The sequence below is a fragment of the Corvus cornix genome, chromosome 4, assembly GCF_000738735.6.
Source record: "Corvus cornix cornix isolate S_Up_H32 chromosome 4, ASM73873v5, whole genome shotgun sequence".
NCBI classification, from domain to species: domain Eukaryota; kingdom Metazoa; phylum Chordata; class Aves; order Passeriformes; family Corvidae; genus Corvus; species Corvus cornix.
In genome coordinates this window covers 37,120,202-37,144,749 of record NC_046334.1, presented here as the reverse complement: position 1 = coordinate 37,144,749, position 24,548 = coordinate 37,120,202, and the positions used below count along the sequence as shown (strand labels likewise).

At 35.8% G+C, this 24,548-nt stretch overlaps 1 long non-coding RNA gene across 1 annotated transcript; it reads left to right on the top strand.

Moving 5' to 3' along the window:
- Positions 1–1,040: 1,040 nt before the first annotated feature.
- LOC104690554 lies at positions 1,041–23,170 on the top strand. The gene is made up of 3 exons (XR_002045943.3): positions 1,041–1,117; positions 12,916–13,063; positions 22,822–23,170. It is a non-coding gene; the product is annotated as an uncharacterized LOC104690554 (long non-coding RNA).
- The last annotated feature ends 1,378 nt before the right edge of the window (positions 23,171–24,548 follow it).

Sequence of the window (24,548 nt, the reverse complement as noted above, 5' to 3'; positions counted from 1 at the left end):
GAAGAAAGAAACATACTGACTACAAAAATATTAAAACATACTGACTACAAAAATATTAAGACTACTATTTCAGTCTATGTTGGTTTGGTTTTTTTTTTTTTTTTAACTGAGTAATAAAATTTCCCCTCTTTTGTGGACTTGTAAATAAGCAATACCGTATTTATATATATATTGGATTTGAAACATCACTAAAGAAAGTTAGGAAGAATACGATTTTAAATACAGTATCTTTTAGCTATAAATTAATGTGAAATGTCCTTCTCTCATTTTACTGCTGATTGTTTCTCTTCTGTCCCACATCAGGAAAAAAAAAAAAAGTTTTACCAACAAAATGAAGGAAACACAAAAATTCAAGAAAAAGAATTCAAGAGAGAAATTTTTTTTTTTCTGAACATACAGAACACAGGCAGAGTGGACAGAGCTCCTGCAGAACTGTGATTCTGTTGTTGTGCTGACTAAGAATAAATGCTTCAATATGATAATAGCACTGCCTTGTGTAAAGTCTTATCTTAGACACTGTGTGAGGGGAATTTGTGTAGTTCAAAGGAGTTGATTCTAGCAAAAAAATGCATGGAAATATTCCAAAGATGACCAGGGAAATGGAAAAGAGGCCATGAAGGAACTGACATACTCTGACAAGAAAACCAGGGCTAAGGGGTTTTTGGTTTTTGCCTCTAACAGAAAACTTGAATGGCAATGAACACTAGGGAAGGGCAAATAATTATTCAGTCAATTAGCTAACACTAGTAAAAAAATAAATAAGTAAAAATTAAACAGGTTGAGTTTAGGCTGGAAATTAGAAAAAAAAGACTCCTAACCTTTAATGTGAAGCCTTTCTGTAACAACCTTCTAATGGGAAAATAGTGGGAAAAAATATTTTTAAACAGAACTTAACCGTGATTTTGAAATTATTCTATGCTATTTTTAATACTAGCAGAGAACCAAATGCCGTGATGCCAGGGATCACTTTCGTTCTTCATTTCTGCATTTCTCCAGACTAATAAATACAAGAAGATATTATATTTTCTCTTCCAGAAGGGAACAGGGAGAAGAGGATTTTACAGTGGAGCTGTCACCTAAAGAAGTTTTGCACTGTGAGTCTCAGCTCCAGATCAAGGTAAGAATTAAGATTTTAATTTTTTAATTTATATTATTTGTCCATGTTCCCAGTTTATTTTTGTATAAATGTATTATTCAATGCTCCAGTGGATTGTTTTTAGAATGGATGGGATTAATGCTCAGAAATATAATTGTATCCTACAACATCCATTCATCTTAGTTCATCTCTTACTACCTGTGTTTCAGATTTAAGTTTGGAATCAGCAGTTTTTGGAACAAAACCTGAATGTGAATTCTTACCTGCTCTGATACTGTGATCTCCTCTCTTCCCCTCATGTCCTCCTTCATGGGGTTTCTTATAAACAGATTCAGCTCAGGCTTACCTAATTGAACACCTAATGTTGGAGCTATAAATTCCATGACAAGGTGGATGCAAGAGGATCTCTATGGATACATTACCTACTACAGCTACATTACTAGAATCATTCAGATCATACCCATGAATTTAGTTTTCAACTAAGTAGTAACATATGCAGAAAATTTCCACAAGGTGGGGATAAAACAATGTTTCATATCAAGAAGTTTGCTTTTATAAGACTCAGTTTATAGTTTGCACTTCTGCATGAAGTCTAGTCTATGGAAGAGAAATTCCATCTTACAAATCAGGGATTCAAATAAAATATTCATGAAAGCACATGAATAGCTTTCCACTGAGTGCTGTTGGATAAAATGTAGGCTTCTTTTAATAACTTGAAGTGTATAATCCTAAGGGCTGTTTAGCAGTGGTCCTGAGAGGGTTCAATTCAATATTTTTCCATTTGTTTGATTTAAAATTATCAAACTTATGCTTCATTTGCCTAATGTTTTGTTATCCTTCATTTAAGGGTCAACATTCTAGTTTTATAATTATGGAAAAATATGGGGGTTTATAAAAACCTCATCTTGTTATCCTGAATCCAAATAAGAATGGTTGTCGCAGCACAGTATAAATGAAAATTAAATGCAAAAAATTATAATACATGTAAATCAGATCTGGAGAAATTATGAACTAAGTATAATTAGAAGAAGAGAGTCTACATCTTCAGGGTATTAATGAGTTTTTTTACTAGAAGATTTTGATTAGTTTGACATGCCCTCAGTACAGCAGAGACAACAATTCTTTCAGAACTCACCCACTTGTTCTTCTGAAAGAGATTTTAAAAGCTTTTTTTGTTCAGGAGGAAGTTGAGCAATAACTTGATTAAGAGCTACAGGGAATAGAAAGTTCACGGGTTTAGAACCAGAGTACTAATCAGCCATGTTAATTTAACTGTGTGTTGCATTACACACAATTAGAAATTGAATAAATACTGCATTATAATGGCTTAAATCAAGAGGAATGGGCCAAAATCAAATCAAGAGGAGATTTGCATGCATTTACCTGTTAGCAAATTGAACACAAAAGTTTCCAGTTTAGATTAATTATACATAACTGTGTCAGGTTATTTCACAGCCCAATACTTTCTGAACATATCTTTTAAATATTCCACACAGGAAGGGTTTGATGTTTTCATACCAAGTTTACATTTTTGAAGGTACTTGACTCTACACAGGATTTACATTTAACAGCATGGTTGGGTAATTTCTCACACAATCACAACTTAGTCACAACAGTTACAACACACAGTTGGATCACAATGCAAATGTGATCCCCATGACTAGTGTCATTATGCTCACTCTCACAATGTTACCCCCTTGGTTGCTAGGAGGAATACATAAGATGAAGTTTCCTCAAGTCCTCTACTTCCTTCAAAGGTCATTTTGTAGGTGGTCAGATGTTGAGCTGAGGCGCTCTGTGTTCAGCTGAGCCACTAAAAACTTCCCCCTGAGGGTCTTGATAGGTCAGGAAGAACATTTACACCTCTTCTGGTGTCAAACTGATTCATCAGCAAAACTCCACTTGACATCTGTTAAGATATGTCTCTGCCTGAATTAAAATGCAAACAGGATCATATGCTGAAGTCAATAGTACAGATTTTATTTAAAAGTAAATTGTGATGTAGAGAGACAGAAAGATATAAAAAAAAGGAGAGATGGGGAGGTGGATGGGGCAGGGGGGAGACAGATTTAGGAGAAGATAATCTCTACCTGTGGATCCAGAGGCTCTTCTTCACCTCAGGTTTCTCAGTGATGGTCACTACTTATACATTTTAGCAAAAAGAGGAATTAATGGTCATTGGCTATACGGTTCTCTTATTCTGTTGGTTAAATGATTCCCTTGCTTCCAATGCTAATTAGTCCCAGGCTCAGCCTTTCTCTTCTTTTGAATCAGTGGGTTTCTTGCCTTGGGTCGGTAGGTTGTGATCTCCCCCTGGTGGAATTACCTTTTATGCAGACGGAGCTGGTTTCAGCACTGCTGCTGAGTTGGCCTTCCTTGTTGCCCATAAATTCCACATTCTTTGTGGCCCATAAATTCTGCATTCTTTGTGTCCATTAGCCCATACATTCTTCTCCCCCAGCTTTGTTACCCTCTCCTTAGGTCTGAGGTGACAGCCAGTACCACATTTATCTTATCTCAAGTTCCTGCTGTGGTGGTTTAAACTATAGTCCATTCCAGGTATCCACGGAGGCATATTCAGGGGGCCTTTTGTTGAGGTTGGTGGTTGCAGATGCCATCTATCCTATAACTTGGAGTGGTCTTTGTTTGACTGGTGATGTGCATACAAGCAGTTACTTCATTATGCAGTTTGCCACGGTGGGAATTTTTGTCTGGATGCATTACCCAGGATGTTCTAGCCAGATCTCACCTCTTCCAGGCTTGAGTTATTGCCATCCTGTCTCGCTATGCTGTACTTATCTCATGGCAATGTTTTCTGTGGCCTTAACAGCATCTGAGACAGGAAACTATGCTCTTTACATCCTTAAAACATCAGAGTCACTATTTTGCATTAGGATAATACACTGGGCAGGAAGTTTAGTGACTGGTACATGTGCTGGTGACGCATTACGTGACAAAAAGTTACAGGCTGTGGATCCAAAACCAGTGACTCTTGATCTATTCTGCCTGCATCTATTAATTACACATTGTCTCTTTATGATGACATTTCTATAGGTTTTATTCTTTTATCGGGTTGCTAGGGACATATTTGTCTTGGTTTGAGACAAATTGGAGGAAATGTCCAAAATGAATGTATCCTCTAATAGAAGGCAGATTTCAGCAGCCCCTACCCCACAAGGTTCAGAAAGAAATTCCTTGGAGGAAAGTGAAAAAAACCTATTTATTTAACAATCAGGGTGCACGCAGGCACCAAAAAAAGAATGACTACTGTTAAATAGTAAAACTCCTTGCAATGAAGTAGATCTGGGAAGACTCAAAGTCCTTTCTGTGGGTGTGGCTCTCTCCCTCCAGAGCTGGGGTGCAGGGTAGGCTCCTCTGGGCCATGGTGTAGCGCCTCCTGGTGATGGTATTCCAGACTGGAGCAAACAGTTCCAGGAGAAGAAGAAAAACCAAAGTCCCCGGAAAAGTTCTTGCCTCAGCTAGCAGGCTAGCCAAAAACAAAGGCTCTTAACTCTGTCTCTCCTGAGAAAAGGAGCCAAGAGCTAGGAAAAGCAAGAAGGTGCTTCCTTGGCTCTGCCACAGTGAGAGCAAGCAAGTTACCTCTGTTTTTGAACACAGGCCACCGAAAGAATTCCACAGGCTACTCCCCTCTCACTTAGGTAGCTTTAAAGGCACAGAACTCATGTCTGGCATAGGGCAGACGATAGGGAATACAGTGTCATGCAGTCACCCCAGGACTGGAGTATCCAGTTGTAAGCAGCACGATATGTTTAGGTCAGGCCTTATAGATTTATATGTTGCGTTTGTTTTTATATTCCCTTCCCTGCAATTCTACGAATTCTATGATTCATTGCATACTTTTCATTGGTTTTTAAGCCCATAAACATCTTTTTCAGTATTCTATTCTGAAGTTCCTTATAAATTGCGTGTTCAAGCTTGGATTCATAGTGTGGTTCTAGTAGCTAATATTCATATTTTTTCAGGCCTCTGTATCATTGCTCTGTCTTATACATTTGATTTTTAAAGTATTGCTCTTGGTCTTCTGAATCATGGTTTGTACCGGCCAATTCTATTACTTAAAAAGATGCATCATTATACAACTTCTGCAATTCTTCTCATTATGAAAGTTTATTGTAGATGGCAGAATACTTTTTTTTATCAGGAAGACATAAACACATTAATTGAAGCTATCGAATTGCGTACCTTCCTTAATAGCAGTTTTATTAGCTGCTACCAACTCCATTCATACTCTTGGGTCATTAACTTTGATACAGCAGGCAAGTACAATTTTGTTGTAATCAAGAAAGTAATAAAAGGATAGTTTATGCACCACAGGACAGTTTACAATAGCAATAAAGTCTAATTAATTCTATTATTCACTCTTTCCTATTAAAGGTTGAGTTTAGGTTCTGATATCAAATATCTGGGGAGTTAAGCAGATAAGAGAGGGACCATTCTGTCCTGATATGAAATTGATAGTTTGCACCTGAGAAATTAAAATGGAGCAATAGAAAATAAGTGGATTCCCATGGGTATTTCAGTGAGAACAATATATTGTGTCTCAGATGAAGCCTATTCTTCAACATGATTGTGAGTCAGCAAGGTTAACCTCAGATTGATTTTACTTGGACTGCTTTTACAGCACAAGATCCCACTGCTGAGGAAAAGGAGTCCAAAAAGTAATTGCTGGATTTATCCAAGATGGGCTGACAGCTTTTCCCTCTGTTTCCCTATTTTCCCTGTGTATGCATCAGGCATTGGCATTTGGCTTGGCACAGCAGGTTCCCTTATCATAAGAAAGAGAAAGCTATGGAATCCTACCTTTCCCATCAAGTTTGCACCAACCCATGTCTTAAAGCAGTTCTTTTGGAAGTCTGTGTCCTGGATAAGATTCCAGAAAATGGTTAGAGTAATAATGAGTGGTGGAACCTGATTAGGACCTGAATGATAATATATTGACTCCTTTTCAAGGACTTGTCTATTTTAAGGTTGGAGAGAGCCTTTGAATTATAGAATACAGGGAAGCCTCCTGTGGAGGTTGAAGTACTTTTGGAGATCTCTTAGAAATTTGTGTGGTTTGTAGAAACCTTCTCAGGGGTTGGGGAAAAAAATGAGTTGGCTTGAAGCTGTGCTTTGCAATCTCGAGATTATACTTTTTTTTACTTAACTAAAATTAAAAGATTTTAAAAATCCATCTGCAACAGACACATGCCAGAAATGGGCTGTACCTCATCAGGTATGTGCTGTAGCAATTTATAGCATCCTGCCTAGGCCTGTAATACTCATATTCTTAGGTATGCTCTTGACTACATTCAGAAATTAACCCAAGGAAAATGCATTACACTGTGGTAAGATGTACAAACAGCCTGGTGACTAGGAAAAACTTCATGCATCCTTTATTCCCATTTTCCCCTTTTCCCCACTTTTTGGATGAGTTGTGCCCAAATGCAGTTTGCCTTGGCGTTTGTATACATGGTGCTAGTCCTCCTCTTTCACAGTAACAACCTAATTTCATACTATTTCCTTCCTCCTCAATGCTGTCATTCATGATTGCAGGGGTAACTCAAATCACCAGCACAATACTCCCTGGATCCTATTCCGGTTTCCTGAGGGGGAATGAAAGCCCAGGACTGTCTGCATTCTTTTACCAGACCTTGTGAGTAGCTTGGATGAGAAAGTCAAGAGCTTCTAATGAGTTGATTGATGTTAAGTGACAGTCAACTGACAGTGGCAATCTATTGTCCAGCAAAACAAAATAACATATGCACAATTACTGTCACACAAGACCTCCGTGTACTTGTGCCTCTTCACGGTTGCCAAGAGGGTGGCTGGTGGGGCTGGTTTGGAATCCCTGCATAAGGCTGTTCAGAAAAAGGTGGCTTTTTTCTGTCTAATCAGGCAATTTCAAATAGATTCCTTTTTGTATGTTGTTGCATATTGGATCAGTGTCCTTAGGGATTCAAGGTGCAACACTGTTCATGTCCTGAATTTCAAAGTGCCTGAGGCAACTGGAGTTGCACCTCTGCCAGAAGAGCGGCACCTTCTGGCACATGGCTTAGTGAAGATTGTCAGCAGATGTCTAAGGCATCTCCAAATGTAGACTTGGACACATTTTGCTCTATTTTCATTCTGGGTGGGATGTCAGTTTAAGTAAATGAACAAAAAATACTGCAGCTGTAATTTGGTGAAAAACAGATATTACTTTTAATTTATTAACTTGGGAGCTAATAAATTTTTGCAGAAAGAGAAAAAATGGAGAAATATAGGTTAACTGCAGGGGCAGTGAGATTTTTTTGTTCTGGGGAAATACTGTAGAAGATTGCCTAGAAAGGCTGTAAAATCTCCATCCTCAGACTGAGGATGGAGTAACCTCTTTCAACTTGACTTTATTTGAACCGGAACTTGAAACTGGAAGACCTCCAGAGGTCTCTTCCAACACATTGGATTCTGTTTCTATGATTTGCGTCTATCTGGTAACATTGTTGCATGTGTTACTGATCACCTCAAGTTAGCCGCTAATACAAATAGGATTGTTCATAACAAATACAGGGAGTTATTTTTTGCCAAAAGTTTTCAAGCCTGTACTTTACAGTTTAAAGCGCACCAGTAGGCAGTGTAATGCGTGCTGGTTGACAACAGCAAGTAATTCTTAACACTGGCAATTTCTAGTCCATCAACTGCATACCAATGTTTGAAAAGCTTCGATTCCCCACCAAAAAAGGATGTTCAATTCCACGTCAGAGCTAGAACCTGAGTCTCACAATAGCTTTTTGTAGAAGTTCGGCTATAGAGTTCTTTCCACTCATTCCCACTTGTTTATGTAGGTAGGTTTAACCACCCTCACTGACAGTGGTTAAGGGAGCAGCGGTCTCATCATGCCTCCTCTTCTTTTTACTGTTCACTGGGGTACTGCAGCCTTCCAGCAGCCTCCTTTTGCCAAAATCCTTCTGCTGCCTCATTCTTCACCTCATGCTTCTGTTGATTCTTAATGCAACTGATGATTCTGTTTTCTGTCTGATGTTGATTCCCTTCAGTGAGAGTGTTCAGCCATTGCCGAATCTGAGCTCGCCAGCTCCTCTCCTTCCCTGAGCTTCCCATTGTACTGCTGGCAAGGGTGTAATGCTTTTCTCTTCCCCCTCAACCGGATGGTGGCTCCCCCCTGAGCCCAGATGCTGTGTTTTGCATAGTCCTTACTTCATCCAAAACCCTGTGTGACACTATCTGTGTGCAATGAAGAGCGATAAGTAAGCATTTAATCAGACTTGCCACATGTAATGTTCAGGAAAATCAAGCACTTCTGTGTTAATTATAGGTTTAATAAAGGATGGGCAGTGCTCATCTTCAATAAATTCCCTGACAGTCCTCCCAGAACACAGGCTTCTAATGTGTACACATTGAGATAGATATATATATATGTGTGTGTTTGTGTGTGTGCATATGTATATGTGTGTATTTATAATACACTACAGCCTAGTTCAAAGGGAAAGGGTTTGAGCTCTGGATTACCTTTATGAAATTGTCTTTCAAAAGGAAGAGAAAAAAAGTTAAAATAACTTTGAAATCTAATAATACTCCAAGTCTTGCTGCTGAAGATTCCGCATTGAACCAAGAAGACATTTATATTATTTTTTTTTATGAAGGTATATGGATCTGCAAAATGTGAAATTAGAATGTTGCTGTTCTATCCAAAAGCAGACAACTGAAAGTCTTTAAATATGATCTGAGGAAATATTAAAATAAATATTGGCAATGAATCATCAACTTTTATCAGGACTTTTCAGTTAAGAAGCTATGAGATAGCAAAAGATGGGAAAATACAAGGCTACAGTGCTTTTCCCAAATTTTTAGCAGATAAATATATAAGGAAAGAAACCCAAGAGTGCCACTGTTAGAGTTCACTTAAAATTAAGAAGCCACTGAAGAAATAATCAAGGAGGCAAAAGTGTATAAGTCAGAGAAATCTGTAGACAGATAACATAACAATCATGGTTACATTAAAATTTGTTACATAGCTTTAAGTAAACATACATATCCCAATAATTTTATTGCAATTCATAGTTGCAGAAAGGGAAGTGAATAAGAATGCATAACTGTTCAAAATATTTGAGAACTGATCCTAAAGAACAGGTGCAGCTAGCTAACCCATGTAAAGGCCATCCTGCTGAGAAAAAACAAAACTAAACCAGAAGTCTCTGAAGTTTGTGCAAAAAGATTTATTTTGGACCTGACTTAGTAAATCACTCCCTTAGGTTTGGTTTCCTTCTTCCTAATGTTCCAGATGCAAACTCATCTATCACATTTTGATAGCCTGAAGACTTTCAGTTTTCACTTATGCAGTGCAGTGTAGCCTCTTTCACAGAAGATTTTTTGTATGGAAAGTTAATTAATTTTCCACTGACAGAAAAGTGGAGCAACTGGAATGATTGGTCAGGAGTTAGACCAGGCACTGCTGTCACAGGCAGCTATCTTATGCAGGATCTTCACTGAGGATAATTTTTCTGTTCATGTGTTAAAGATTTCTTGAAAGTCAGTAGACATTTTCATTTTATTGATCATTGAGTCATCAGCTCAGAGTAGCCACAAGATGTCATTGTGGGCCTACTAAAATACACACTGTTGGGGTTGAAAAACTATAAATAGCATAATTAGAAACCAGACCTAAAACTACAAAGAATTATTTTTATAATGTATTAAAAAAAAATATTTTGAAACATTTTCCATAGTTTTTATGTCATTACTTTGGAATACAGAAAACTTGAGTATGTGGGTTCTTCACATCAGCACTTTAACACTGTCAGCCTTCTGGAAGGCATTAGCTGCTGGGGCAAAAACCCTTTTAGATGAGATGAAACATATGCTTATATGAGGTAAAACCAACACAGAAATAAAATTCTAGAAAATAAGAAAAACCACAGAAACACTATGAATTCTTAGGAGTTTTTAAACTTTCTTTTCATGCAGCCTTGAATTTCCATTAGTCTTTTCGGAGGATTTCCACACATAGAAAATTAAGATTTTATGTAGTACAAACTTCTTGAAAGCAAATTTTTATTCTTTGTGAGTTCCTCATGAATATGAGGGTGTAATAAAGGCAAATTTTTGTGGTGGACTATGATTTTCTCCCAAAATAGGAACATTAAAAAATGTAATGAAGATTACTTTTGGTACACTTAGATAAAAATTTCAGACCTGATTACTTTCAGTTGAGCTCCCAAGATCAATTTTATTATGAGCCAAAAGATCTGGAGGGAAGCTTAGGCTCTTTAATGGATGTTGAATATGCCACAACATAATTTAGGTGCGATGATATTTAACATTTAGGTGTCTCGCCAGTTATAAAATTTTGACGTACGCCATACAGAGATTGGAAACGGGGGGTATGTAGGGATTCAGGGATTCACACTGAATGATGAATCACTGAAACCCATATAAAATGCCAGTAAAATCTTGAGTTGTTCCTGCATCTTGCAGAGAGAGAAGTGCCCAGTTCCGTGACTCAGAAAGGTAACTTCACCCTTTTGAAACTCAGTATTAATGTGGGTCAGTATTCTCCAAAGTACTATAAAGAAGTTCACTATTGAGAAATGCAGTGTAATTAATGCTGGAAGAAGAAAAACAAGCCAACAAAACCAAACCAAAATCGACTTACCAGATGTATATTTCATATATTTATTTTGAAAAGGAACCTGGACAAGCACACTGACATGTAGTGAGATGTACTCTAATTCCAAAACTGGAATGCATAGGGAACAGACAATTCTTTGATGATGTTTCAATATTGCTCTTCTGAGAATTTTGATTCCATAAAAAATTGTGACATTTCAGAATTTTCTACATAAAAAAAAAAAAAAGCAAATTTTCTTATTCAAAAATGAATACAATGTAAGGTTGTCTTTTTGTTCTGGTATCACAGACATTTCTGATCTAATTATTGTACATGGCCTGGGTCGCTGTATCTTCACTGAGTTTTCAATGTTTTTCCTGAGTTGATCCATGTTCTGTTAATTAATGAACTAGGCTTCAATTACATGTTAGAGAAATTTGCAGTAACTGGATGATCCTCAGAGTCTGTGGTCTGACTCCCAGTACAATAATTAGGAGAAATTTCAAAAGGATGCATATTTCTAAATATAACCTTTTTTTTTGGTGATTAAATGATTACACGTTTGTTCATCACCTCTCTCACACTTTATGAACTTCAAACATAATTAGTTCGGCTATGTGAAAAAAATATTACTGTAAAAGGAAAAAGCAAAAAAAAAAAAATTACTTGCAGTAACACAATTCCCTTGGCTTTGATAGGATTAAGATTTAGTTACTGTTGTTCCTTCCTGAACATAGAAATGCTACCCAGAGAGTGACAAATGCTTTTAGCATTGTAACAAGGAGTATCTCTGTTTTCACTATATGGATTTCTTCTATGCTTTTTGGACAAATATTTTGCAACAGTTAATGAGCCTTGAGATCTCACTTTTCTTGTATAATAGCTTCGTAATCTGGTAATAAGACAAAAAAAAAAAGAAACAAATAGAAAGAATACTGATCAAAGTTACAGCCATAAGGCACTTAATAAAAACTTACAGTTAGAATTAAAAACACATGAATGTTTTTACTGTGATATGTGAAATTAGCCATTGAATATTTTTAGTAAATTTTGCCTAGATGTGTTTTAGACTCTAGAGGAAAAATCCATTCTTATTTATTTTATTCTTTTCTCTTTTTTTTGCTGTGCCTATGTCTAAATTTATCAGCAGAAAGTTTGTACCTCCGTGGGAGCACAGCAGGGGTCTTACAGCCAAATTCTTTTTATATTTTGGGTTATATGATAAGGATCTGTAAACCTATGCGTATTCAGGATGTAACAGGCAGAAGCAAAATGAAGTCATCAGCAGACAGTAATGATTTTATGGAAAGTTATTCAGTAAAAATACCTGAGAAAAGGAAGAGGAATGTTCAAATAACAGCCTCAAAGGGACTGTTGTTGCGGTAGGAATTCTTGTTGGTAGGATGATGAGACAGGATGTGGGATGATGGCAGACACTGATGTTTTGCCAGCTGAGACGTTTAAAGTAGTGGCATTGAGAAAATTGTTGTCTGACAGACTGTCTCAACATAATTGCCTCCACTAGAAAAACACACAAGGAATGGAAAAGCAGGTAGTGCCTTTGGACTGTGTTTCAATGGGAAGACAGTTCGTGTAAGGCCAGTGATTGTTAATAATTTCTATGAAGGAAGTGGGAAAAGGAATTACCAAGAAAAAAGCTTTCTGAGAACCTGAATCACTGATAAAGCAAGGAAAGTAAGCAATGGCAATGGGGTTTATCAGTGTTTTTTGATGAGGTGATGTCAAGTGAATATCTGTGCATCAGGTAACATGAAGAATAATATAGGAAGAAATAGAGCAAAACTTTTTTGGGGGAAAAATATGTCAAATGAATATGACTGGTCATCCATCACTTAGGAATCTTAATTGTTGAGAAGGTTTGATAGTGAGCTACTTCTACCAAAATCAGAGTATTTTTTTGAACGCTGCATAAGGTAAGATTTGGTAGGCTATGCAATAAATGATGTATTGGGTTACTCCCATTGTGGAAAAATTGAAATCTTTTGGCTGAGATACCTGGATTATGGTGAAACATGAAATACATTAGTTGGACAAGTCTTTGTGAAATAATAAATAAAAATAGGGAAAGGGAAGCTGAAGGGTGCAAAACATTAGACTGACATCGCATTACTGAGCTCATGATAATTCATAAAACATTGATCCAATGCAAATGTTTATTATCTGATGAAAACAAAATGCTTCTGTTCCTTGGCAGGGATTTCTGTGATGTACCCTCGCTTCCACTACCTGGATAAGTCATACTCCTCATATTCCCTGTTGCAGAGCTGGGGGCTGGAAAATGTCTGCTGCACTTCTGGGTCCTCGTTAGTCAGCTAAGAATATGTAAGGAAAAAGGAACCCAGGTATACCTAAGCTCAATTTTATTTGAAAACTTTGTAAATTAAGCTCAGCTATATAAAATGAAATTCTTCATTGTTAGAAAATTTCCAATGGGTTTTTTCTGCTACATAATTGATTATTCCCACCCTTCCCATCAAGTTCCAGTAGAATGGAAATTCTGATATCTTGCCAGCTCTAATCACAAATTTCTGTTTGACCAAGGAAGACCAGTTTGGCTATATGATGCTGCATTAGACTTGCAAAACAATTTAAATCTCCATCCCTTTATTGTTCATGGAATTTGAGGGAATGATTTTAAAAATTTTTCCAGTTCACCCTCTTTCTGATTTGATTTTATTTGATTTGATTTGACTTGACACATAAGCACATATAGGTCAGGGAGCAGGATGGGACCTACATGTTGACTCAATGGATTTTATTTTTTCTCTAAGTGTTGTTTTTTTATGGGTACTCCTGACATCTAACTTACCATGTTTTGGATTTCTCTGTCTAATAAACTATAAAAATTAATATTACATTTATCTGAAACAGATTTCAACACAGTATGTTTCCTCATCTTTCCATTTGTGAGACAGTGTTCTTTTTACTTCTTCTTCTCCAAGCATCAGCTAATAACTTCATTTGAAAAACATACTTCTAGTGAGATACTTCTATCTATATGCATACGTATTATATATTCAAGTATAAAATTATGGTTGTCAGTATTTTTACCACTATTCTCCGTTCTGCTTCAACTGTGAGGGTACAGAGCAATATATAGACACTATGTTTTTCTCCATATGATTTAGAAAAAATAAAATCCACTCAGATAAAATTTGACTCAAAAGATTTGAGTCAGAGATCCAACAGGATTTTTCACTTCAGAGACACTTTTTAAAGATTGTTCTATTTGTCCTGGCTCCTTGTCTTGCTTTGTTTTTGGTTTCCCTCCTGTATTGAACTGATTAGTCTTGACCTTTCTGGCTCAGGTTAATGTGTTTTTATAATAGGAATGATGATTGACTCAAACTAAAATTTTCAGCCTGGTAGCATTATTTAAAAACACACAAGCAGTACCAGGTCTTCTCTGTGGAAAGATCTTTCCAACACGAAACCCCTTGCCTACAAAGGAAAATTTTTCACTGTTTTCCTCAGGAAGAGAACACCAGGGTGGTCTTTCTGTGATCCATTGTGTATATTAGTCTACATTGTTCATATATCATTTATATGTTTGGGTAAAGAGCAGGTATACTCTGTGTTAAATCTCTCTTTGTGGAGGCACCATATTTATTACAACCATGGGAAAGATGAGAAATTATTAATGTAGCACTTAAGCAAGGATTTTTTTCCCCTAATTGCTCAGTTGCAGTAGCAGGAGCAAATGGTAATAACATTAAATGCTGGACTTATTATTTATAATTTACATATCATTGAAAGAGGCAGATAGGATATACACAAGGGCTATTTTTACAAGCAAGTATCGAGGCAAAAATGTCAGTTTTCCTTGTTTCCATTATAGAATTACAGTTCTTCGTATTTTGTTTGGAGGAGTCTGGAGTAAGCAGCATGATGGAGAAAAGGAGAAATTACTGCAATACACAGAAGGTAGGGTGGTCAATCAGTTATGTAAGGACAGAGAATTTTTATGGGAAGTCCAGTTAAGGCTAAATAATTGCCTGTGGGAATGTTCTCTCCCCTTCCTTAACCCATTCTGGGAACACTTAAGCTCATTTTCACCCTTCCAGCACTTTGCTCTTGACTACAGTGTGTTGCTCAGTTAGATAAGCTAGCGTTACTAATAGAAATATTATGCTAATCCCAAGTGACATTCAGTATACATGAGTGTCTGTATATTTAATATGAAATTTTATCTTCTGCAAAATACAAATACTAATAATTTGTCCCAGTTCAAGACCTTACCTTCCAGTCCCATACTCAGAGCTGTAGATAATCATCCATCTCTCTGAGAAAATATGGGTAAAATGAAGGTTTTATATTCTGGTTTTGCATCCTTATACTACTTAGAATCTGAATTTTCTAAATTAGGAAAAGAGAAAAAACAAATACAAAACCACTGTACTGATATTTTGAATTTTTTCCCACATGATCCCACATTTATATAATTCAAGACACTATTTATCATGTCAAATGATGAAATGTCTTTGGTCTGTACTGCACCAAAATTAATGTGGTTGATGAAAAATATAATGTTGGTCTTTTAATGCATAACTGAAGAAAATTAAATTTTAAATGACTGAATTCCGTAATATGAATTTAAATTTGTGATTTCACAAATTTGTTTAGGTATGTATTGATAGTGATGGGATTTTTTTAATGTAATTATTATAAAAATCTTGGGTATGGATTACTTAGATAATAAAGTACAAAATTATTTTTGTGGCAAGTGGCTGGAATAACTTCAGAACAACTGCGTGGTCTAAAAGATTTGGAATTTATTTTCTTTAGTTTTGGACATTATGTATGGAGTTAATTTAGGCAACAAGTCCTTCCTCTGCTTTTTCAGATTTTCCTCCAAGCTAGAAACAGTAATTTGCATTTTGCCTGTTTTAATTTCTTTACATATTTTGTCATCATCTCATGCTTGTGTTCAAAATTGGGCAAAAAACTCTCGCAACCAACCATTACCACTTCTTTTGAGGGGAGAGATAACACTATATTTACTTCTATTTATTATTGCATAACTGTCTTCTTGGATTTTTTTTCTTTTCCTCTTTGATTTTCCTTGTATTTATATGGTTATGGAACTCTACAATTTGTTTTATTATCTTTTGCAGAATATCACTTTCTTTGTCTTTAAAAAGCTCACATGGCATCATAGATATCCTCTTGTTTTTCAAAACTTTTATTTATTCAGAGATCAAAAGGAAGCAATAAGCAATACTATCAGAAATTTTAAAAAAATTAGTGTTAAGCAAAGGACTATTTTAAAATCTGCATCCCACAACTTAAGCAAAAACTAGTCTTGACTAAAGAGGTACTTTGGGATTTGGAACATCTGTGGTAGCATAGTTAGCTTCAGAAGTGGCAGGAAGAATGCACAGTACAGTTAAGGTAGCATATACACAGTCATTTGAAAAATAGTAAAGGGCTAAATCAGCAGATTTTGTGCTGTAAGAGCATGAGTTCCTCCTAATTCTTCCCAAAGGTTTTGCACTTAAAAGAAATTGAACTGAGAGTTGTCAGAAAAGACACAGTGACAGGAAAAATGAAAGAAAAAGCAAAGAAGTTGATATGAGGTGACTGCCATGAGGTAAAATTCAGCAACTAAAAAAACTTGTGATTTTTAAAATTTGGGGGTTTTATAGACTGAAGTTTCCCTGATGAGGGTTTTGCTAGTGTTTGAATGTGTGCATAGCAAATGACAGCTCTGGTGTTCTTAGTTGTGTGCTAAGCAGAAATGACATGCTAAAGTCCTGGGTGAAGGGAGAAAAATGAAAATAGAAGGGACTTGTGGAAGGTCAGTGGCCCAGTCATGAACAGGATGAAGGTCTGTACCTTTCCATGCAGTGGCCTTTCTGCTGAAATACATGGTTTGCCTAATCTTGTATTATATTGTTTAGAAGAAATATCCAGAGGATAAGAGAGAGAAAACAACACACACAAGAAATACAGTTGAATTATTTTATTAGCTCACCTCCAACACCACTTTGAATACACCTTGTAAATCCGGCATCATCTGACACATATGAAAGAGGAATTGACTGGTTTTCCCCATAAAGTACAATATAGCAGCTGGTAGGAAACTGTGAGGGAAGCATACAATGATAGTCTTAATGACTACACAAAGCTATTAAGGAACACATAAAGTAGACTCCTGGAAAAAATAAACTCTGGGAGGTAGGCAGGGGAGAACATCAGTAAAACACTCTCTTTAAACATCCACTGCATATGGATGTGCACAAATATACACCAGCATAAAACAAACAAACAAAAAATCCAAACCAAAAAGAAAAGATGAAAGTACCAAAATACCATACACAGATTGAACTAAATGCATTTGATAAGTAAAAGTGAGGTTATTTTATCCGGTGCTAATAAAAAAATATGTATTTTCTTCAGCATTGCAATATCTGAATTACCCAGAGATATTGCATTATACACGGAGATTAGACCAGAACTGAATTCAGCAGAAATGGAGAAAGAAGACATAGAATTTTAAGTAGTTCTGTGATACTGCAGCCTGTGTGACTGTGCTGAAGATTTGCTGCCCCTAATGAATAATGCATAGAGTGTGATTTCTTCCAAGGGAATAATAGGTTATCTAATGAAAACTTTGAAGGGGGTTGCAATTTACCTACCTGAAGTGAACTAAAAAGAAAACAATCTAGATATCTCATTATCAAACAAAATAATATCAACCCTAGAAAAAAAACCAGCTTATTCTCTTAGTTTCCAGTTATTCTCTCACTTTTTTTTTTTGTCTGAAGATGCTGCATTAAAAATAAGACCTTTCCCATGTTAAAAACAAAAGAAGTAAAGAACTTTTCACCTCACTAAATAAATATGTTTTTTACTTCTATATTGAGGTAAAAAGATGAATGACAAGATGTTGAAATATGCCCCTAAAAGCTAATTTCAATATGCTGCCCACCAATGATATAAGGACGTATAATATTTATTTTATGCATTTTTTTCCTTTGTCTTTTCTTCTTCCTTAACTTTCAAATCAGGGGTTTGTTTGAATGTATTTTTTTGTTTCATATTACATTTGACACTTGTAATTTTGTCTGGAATGTATGGATGGTAAAATAACAAAGTGTCAGGAAAGTAAAATTGAGAAGAATCAATTTGTCTGCTATGTTTAATGTGAAGCCTTTTATACATCTGTAAAGAGCTGAAGGCTCTTCAATGACTTCATTGCATATGTGTGTCACAGAGCAGTAGAGAAGGGAATGCAATCTAGAACATCAACCAATGTGGAAAGATTCCTGAAAAGGTTAACATAATTACTGAATAGTCTAGAAGGCTGAAAGAATGTGCTTGTGTGGGATAGGCACAAATACTGATTCTGAGTGAATTGAACATCAGGTACTTTAATATAACAATTATGGCTTATTTTGGTTTTGTAATTACCATGGTAAGATGTAAAAATTTAAAAGACATCAGAAATCTACACTAAATGAGTGTCAAAACAGAACATATTATTGCATCTCGAAGCACCCTTGCAGTTCCAAAGGGTTCAAAGTAAACCCTGCTTTGTAATCTAGCCTCTGTTCTCTGCCTCTGTATATTCTAAAAAGTCGACTTTTTGCAGTTGACTGCAATTGGTTGGAAGATATTTGGTGATTCCTTGGTTTGTCAACACACAGAATATTTTGCCCAGAGTAATGGTTTTGCTAAAGTGCCTAGGGAGGAGTCCAGTTCTTGCACAATTTTAACTGCTTTTGTCAGCTCTATGGTAATACAAAATCTGGATTTATGATAAAACTCATTGCAGAACCTTGTGTCCAGGGAGTGGCTAAGTTTCTTACTCTGCAAGGAAGGATTTCCTGAACCATCATTTCTATGTGAAATTTAGTAAAACTAGCTCTGCAAAAAACAACCATACCATCCTTCCTTATTTGCATTTACTCAAGTATAGAAAAGTAATAATAAGTGGTCAGAATCCATTTTACAAAGTATTATTTTAAAAAAAACCCATATTATTTTTAATGCAAGACAGACATTCATTTCAAGATTAAAAAGAATTATCTGCATACAGCTAACAGAAAAATACAGAGTTTTTATAATTGATTGTAAGACAGATTCTATGACAATGACATTAAAGAATTGTTAGAGGATTTATCTATGGTTTTTAGTAATAGCTTCAGGTAAAACCAGGTTTTCCAATTGCAGAGCTGTTCAAATATTTTTTTTATTTTAATTTGAAAATTGCCCTTTTGGTCTTTATTAATAATTAACTACTCTGTGACTAATTTTCTTCATGTAATATATACACTATATTTTCTTACTCTCTGGGTAGAAAAAGGTACAAAGGATACAGAAAATGATGATCAAAAGAAAAGCAGGAATTAGAAATTACAGGAATTTGTCTTCAGCTCTAAACTTCTATGCTGGAGAGAAATATGGTTTCTGCAGAAAAAAGGACAGGGGACACATTGAAATGAAATACTCAGGCATTGGTTCCTATATATGCTGGAAGTGATCCAAGTTGTTCCAGAGCCATTCAGGGCCTTATACGTGACTTCCAAAAAATGGCTAGTTTAACTCAGTTTAACCTGTCTTTTATCATATTTCCTGCATATATGTATATATGAGAAAAGAGAGAATTAAAATGAAATGTATTTTTTATACATTTACTAAAAAATAATCCAAGAATATTTCATCTAGCATTGGGAAGACATATATATTATTCTTTACAGCTGAATAACCTATTTGGTATTTAGAATTTTGTATAGAGGAAGTTCTGCTATATGAGCAGTAAAATTGAAAAGGAACATGTCTGATGACAGAGCACAGCAGTATGCAATATGTTGACTCTATATAATTCCTCCTTACGAAATTTATTAAACATGTTTTTCATAAATAAAATTTAAACTACACTTCCTAAAAGAATGTAATGAGCTGGTGTTTCCCATCAAAAACTAAGTGGGTAAGTGATTAATTATCAACAGATGACATGAGAAAATTTCATCAGTAGCTTAGAGTTGGTATTAGAGGGTTGTTCATATATACTAATGTAAATTTTATGTATTATCTTACCAAATCTCTATGTAAATTGGTAAAAATTCTAAAGTTTTATGTAGTTAAAAAGCATAATTAAATTTATATAGCAATTCTGAAATAAGCTGACAATATAACTAGCCCTGAAGTCTACAAGCTTCCTTCTTTTTCCATGACCTCATGGTATATCAGACAGTGGATTACTCACAAGATTAAAGCTCTGTGATAGGAATGATTCAGAAAAAAGTACCTGATAAAGAGTTGCTTATTTTTACCCGATACATGTGTAACTATTTACCCTCAACTCAAGCCTTTTGATATGTTTTCTTAAAAGATAGGCTGCTATACAGATGTTGAAATTGTTCACTGTCATGGTAACATGTTTTATGTAGAGATATTTTAGGAGGCCTGCTGTTATAGTCTTTTCTCTGTGTGTTAGTTAGTTCACATAGGCCTTTTCATGTAAGTATAGCTTAGTCATCTCTAAAGTGGCTATATGAGTTGAAACCCAGAGGTGCAGTTTCAAGTTGAATCACTGAATGTGGTGATGCAGTATGTAATACAGACCAATAACTGTTGTACTCACTGTCAAGGCATGCCAAACAAAAGAGGAGGAAAGGTGCTGTTTTGAAAGTATTCACTTGCCAGGCAAGAGTGGTGCACTTCCCAGAAGTGTTCAGTTTTGATCTCAACAGCCACTGAAACCGATGGCAGATTTTATGAACTCCAAATGAATTCCCTCTAAAATGAGAGGAGTAAAACCATCAGTGTTATCAGTGCTGCAATGTCAGACAACTTGGTGCTTGCCAGACAATGGTGGTAACTGCAACTTATGGAGCATAATCACAGTGTTGCTTCCTGGCAGACCTGAGATTTATGGTCTTCAAGTTATGTCTCTAACAGGCTTCCTTTGATAAGGTATTAAAATGTGTACTTCTAACAAGGCACTATCACAAAATCATGTCCCATGGGGTAAATATAGAACTTTCACGGCTTCTTGCTCAGCTTTGAAATAGAGATCAAAATCAATGACATAGGAAATTACATTGGTATACCAGCTTTGATGTTCACATTTCATTCCTGTCACAGGGAGCAGGGCCACCTTGGAGTCAATGAACATTTCTTTCTTGTGTCTGCAGGACTGTGCAGCCTGAACCATCCTTCTGATTCTGTTCGTCTAGTCCCCTGTAGACCATTCATTTATAAATCACAGTTTCTGTAGGAACTGATATGTTAAATATTTTAACATTTATTTTGAGGATATATCCAGTGATCAGTGTCATAGAAAGAGCCCTAACCTTCTCCCCCTCCCCGCCATTTTAGAGGGAATTGTTCACTTACTATCCTGGTTAGTCATGAGGTACAGAAACAAGATAAATCAATGAGCCAGAGCTTGTTTTACAGCCATCTTTAATGTATATAGACATTAAATCCCATTTGTCTGTTGTATTGGTCTACACATTTGCTCATATGATGTGTAGGCTGTTGTTATGCAATTAATTTGTTCTGAATATCTTGCGTGGGAATACTACTGTTTGCATTTAATGAATTTATAAAGACAGCTAATAAAAATTTACAAGAATCTCTCACATCTTTAAAAATTACCACCTTTTGCAGTAATATAAATTCTTGTCCAGAGTTTTTTCAGAATGTTTTGTTCTCTAGTCATAGAATCCTAGAGTGGTTTGGGTTGGAAAGGACCTTAAAGATCATGTAGTTCCAACCTCTCCAGTCTCAACCGTTCCTGGGCAGGGACAACTTGCACTAAACCAGGTTGCTCAGAGCTCCAAACAGCCTGGCCTCGAACACCTCAGGGGATGGGACAGCCATAACTTCTTTGGGCAACCTGTTCCAGTGCCTCTTCACCCTCACAGTAAAGAATTTCTTCCTAATATCTAATCTAAACCTACTCTACAATGGTTTGAAACCACTCCCTTGTCCTGTCACTACATGCCCTTGTAGAAATTGTCTCTCTATCTTTCTTGTAGGCTCCCTTCAGGTACTGGAAGGCCTCAGTTCAGTCATTCTGAAGCCTTTTCTTGTTGAAATATCCCAATTCTCTCAGCCTTTCCTTGTAGGAGAAATGCTCCATCCCTTTGATCATCTTGGTGGCCTTGCTCAAACAGATCAATGTCCTTCCTGTGCCCACTGTAATATCATTTTTTCTTTTCATACTAAAGAATGTGTGGGAAGTAGGTTCCATATTATGCTCTTTTTTCTCTAAACTATAATTTTTTAATATTTTCTTCTTTCAGATTACATCTAGCCCGATAAATATAAACAGAGTATTAACAAACAAATATTACAGAAACTTGTATATTGGAATTAAGGTTATTTGCCTGCTTTCTAAATAACTCAAAATGGTTACTTCAAGATTTGTAGTGGATAATTAATGCACAACAAGAAATCTGAAAATATGTGACAGTTTAACCTTGGTCTTGAATAAAGCTTCTTCTGCAGGTCTTGCTGGAGTGCCAGATTGACGTTCTCACAGCAGTAAATAGACAAATAGTTATAGGTGCATGACTTCAGAAATCCAGCAAATATTTTTTGGACTACAATATAGCAAAGGTTTGCAGGAGTTTACGAGTGGAGACAATTATTTTTTTTCTGATTAGCTGAGCCGCAAACAGCATCCATATCATGCCATTTTGAGTCTAAAATTCTATTTAGCAAGCCTAACTAAAGCACAGGTCTTCAGAGACAGCAATATCGTTGAGATATAGTAGTCTGTAAAAATATTAAGGGTTGGTGCTCTTCAAAAAGTTATTGAGAAACAGTGCACTACAGTGTTTTCAAGAATCAAATTGCAAATATAAAATATGCATAACAGCACTGCATCAGGGATATAATTCTAGATCACTAGACTTTCAGAATGCCATAATATATCTTACCTGTCTGTCCCTCTATTGCATTCATTTTATTCAGGTTATAGCTTAGACACAGACTGAGTCTCAAGTCTCTCAACTTATGGTCTGTAAAATGAGGATTTAAGCATTCTTTATTTAAGCATTCTCTCTCTGTGTTTGCTAATTACATTTATTTTTCTTGTTTATGTATGTTGCATCTGACTTAACCAGGCTCTATTTTCTCATAGGTACCTTTATGCTGCATCAATGAGAAAGGAAAACTGTCTCAGCTTCCAAAGGAATGGCTCTATTTTCTTATTTAATGAAAATGACATCATTAAAGCTAATTGAGTAACTATGAATGATGATGCTCAAATCTTTGCTGCAGATACAGGAAAGATGACAGCTATATAATCAACATAGTCTAAGTATTTGCTACTGTGATGATACCCCATGCCATGTGTAAGCTTTTAGTTCAAAACCTTAGCCAACAACTGTGTTTTCATGTCCAGGAGTATTTGAAAATTTGAATAAAAGTTGTTGAACATTTTTTGATTACTTCCTTCCTTCCTTCCCTCCCTCCTCAATTTTATTGAAAGAGCACTCTATTTACATACACTGAAAATGTATATAAGTTTTCCAATATGAATTTTTTAAAAGAAGAAAGAAATCTACATTCAATATAAAGACATCTCAAAAAAAATCAAAAAGAAAATGAAACATTGTTTGGAGGAACAACAACTTCTGTTCACCTCAAACAGTTTCTGTGGATTTTTAATTTGTTTATTTATTTTGTTTGTTTGTTTTGAGAAGTTCATGGAAGCAATTCTCTTCATTTTGAGTCAGTTTTCTACATGACCAGTGAAATGAACAGTAAGATTTTTGCATAGCACCTTTCAATGCCAGTTGTCAACCTGCCAGTACAGCACTAATGCTGTTTAAACAAAGCTGGTTCTGTTTCATTGCCGGCAGCTGAGCCAGTGAGTTGTAATGATGGGAACTGGAATCGGCTCTTCCCTGGAAAATGAAGCAGTGACTCTGAACAGGAACTTGGCTAACTACATAAATGTGCCATATTTGCATCATGAATGTTTAATGTGTAGCATGTCAGATAAAAATTCCTTTCTATGAATCATAAATAAAAAAATATATGGCAAATTTAAATGAGGTCAGCAAGAAACTGTTTTTCCCTGTATAATAAATGGTAAGGAGTGTGAATACATAATTAAAGGCAGCTTACAGTACCAAGATTTTTAGAAAAGCGGCCAGACTGGTATAACTGCCAGTGGTAAACCCATTTTATTTAATTTAATAAGCTTTTAGTTGTTGGATCAAGCCCAGTCTTACAGAATATTGGACTTTGCCAAACACATTTCTTATTCATAAAATAAAGGCAGAAACTCTGGGGCCTCCTTCCCATTTACAGTTTTCTAATCAGATGGTGAGCAAGACAGCAGAAGTGATCCATAAACTAACTGCAAAATATTTTAAGTGCTGAATCAGGGGAATTAAAACTCCATTAAGTCATATAAAAAACTATAGCAGTTATTTAGAAAAACATAAGCAAAAGAGCAATTCCTCTTATGGTGGGAATGGCTAAACATCACAGTCTTTACGATTTCTTCCTCTTTGAGCTTTAGATTTGGTATTTCATTCAGCTACAACCAGGTGGTAAATATTTACTTCTGGCAGCGCTTATTTGGGTTAAATGACTTAATAACTGACTATAGCTAATTGAAACCAGCTTGGGATCACCCAGCACACTCTAAATTAATCGAACTTAGATTGCAAAAGTCTGTAACACTCTGCTGTCTGATATACAGGCCAATTGCAGAGGAAGTCAAGCAATATTAACATATGGGTCAGAGATTGCTGTAGGGAAGAAGGGTCTCAGATGCTTATATATTGTAAAGTGAGCAGAGAATTCTCCTGGTAGATAGATTTCACTGAGTACCCAGGAGAGCTTTCTAATCTT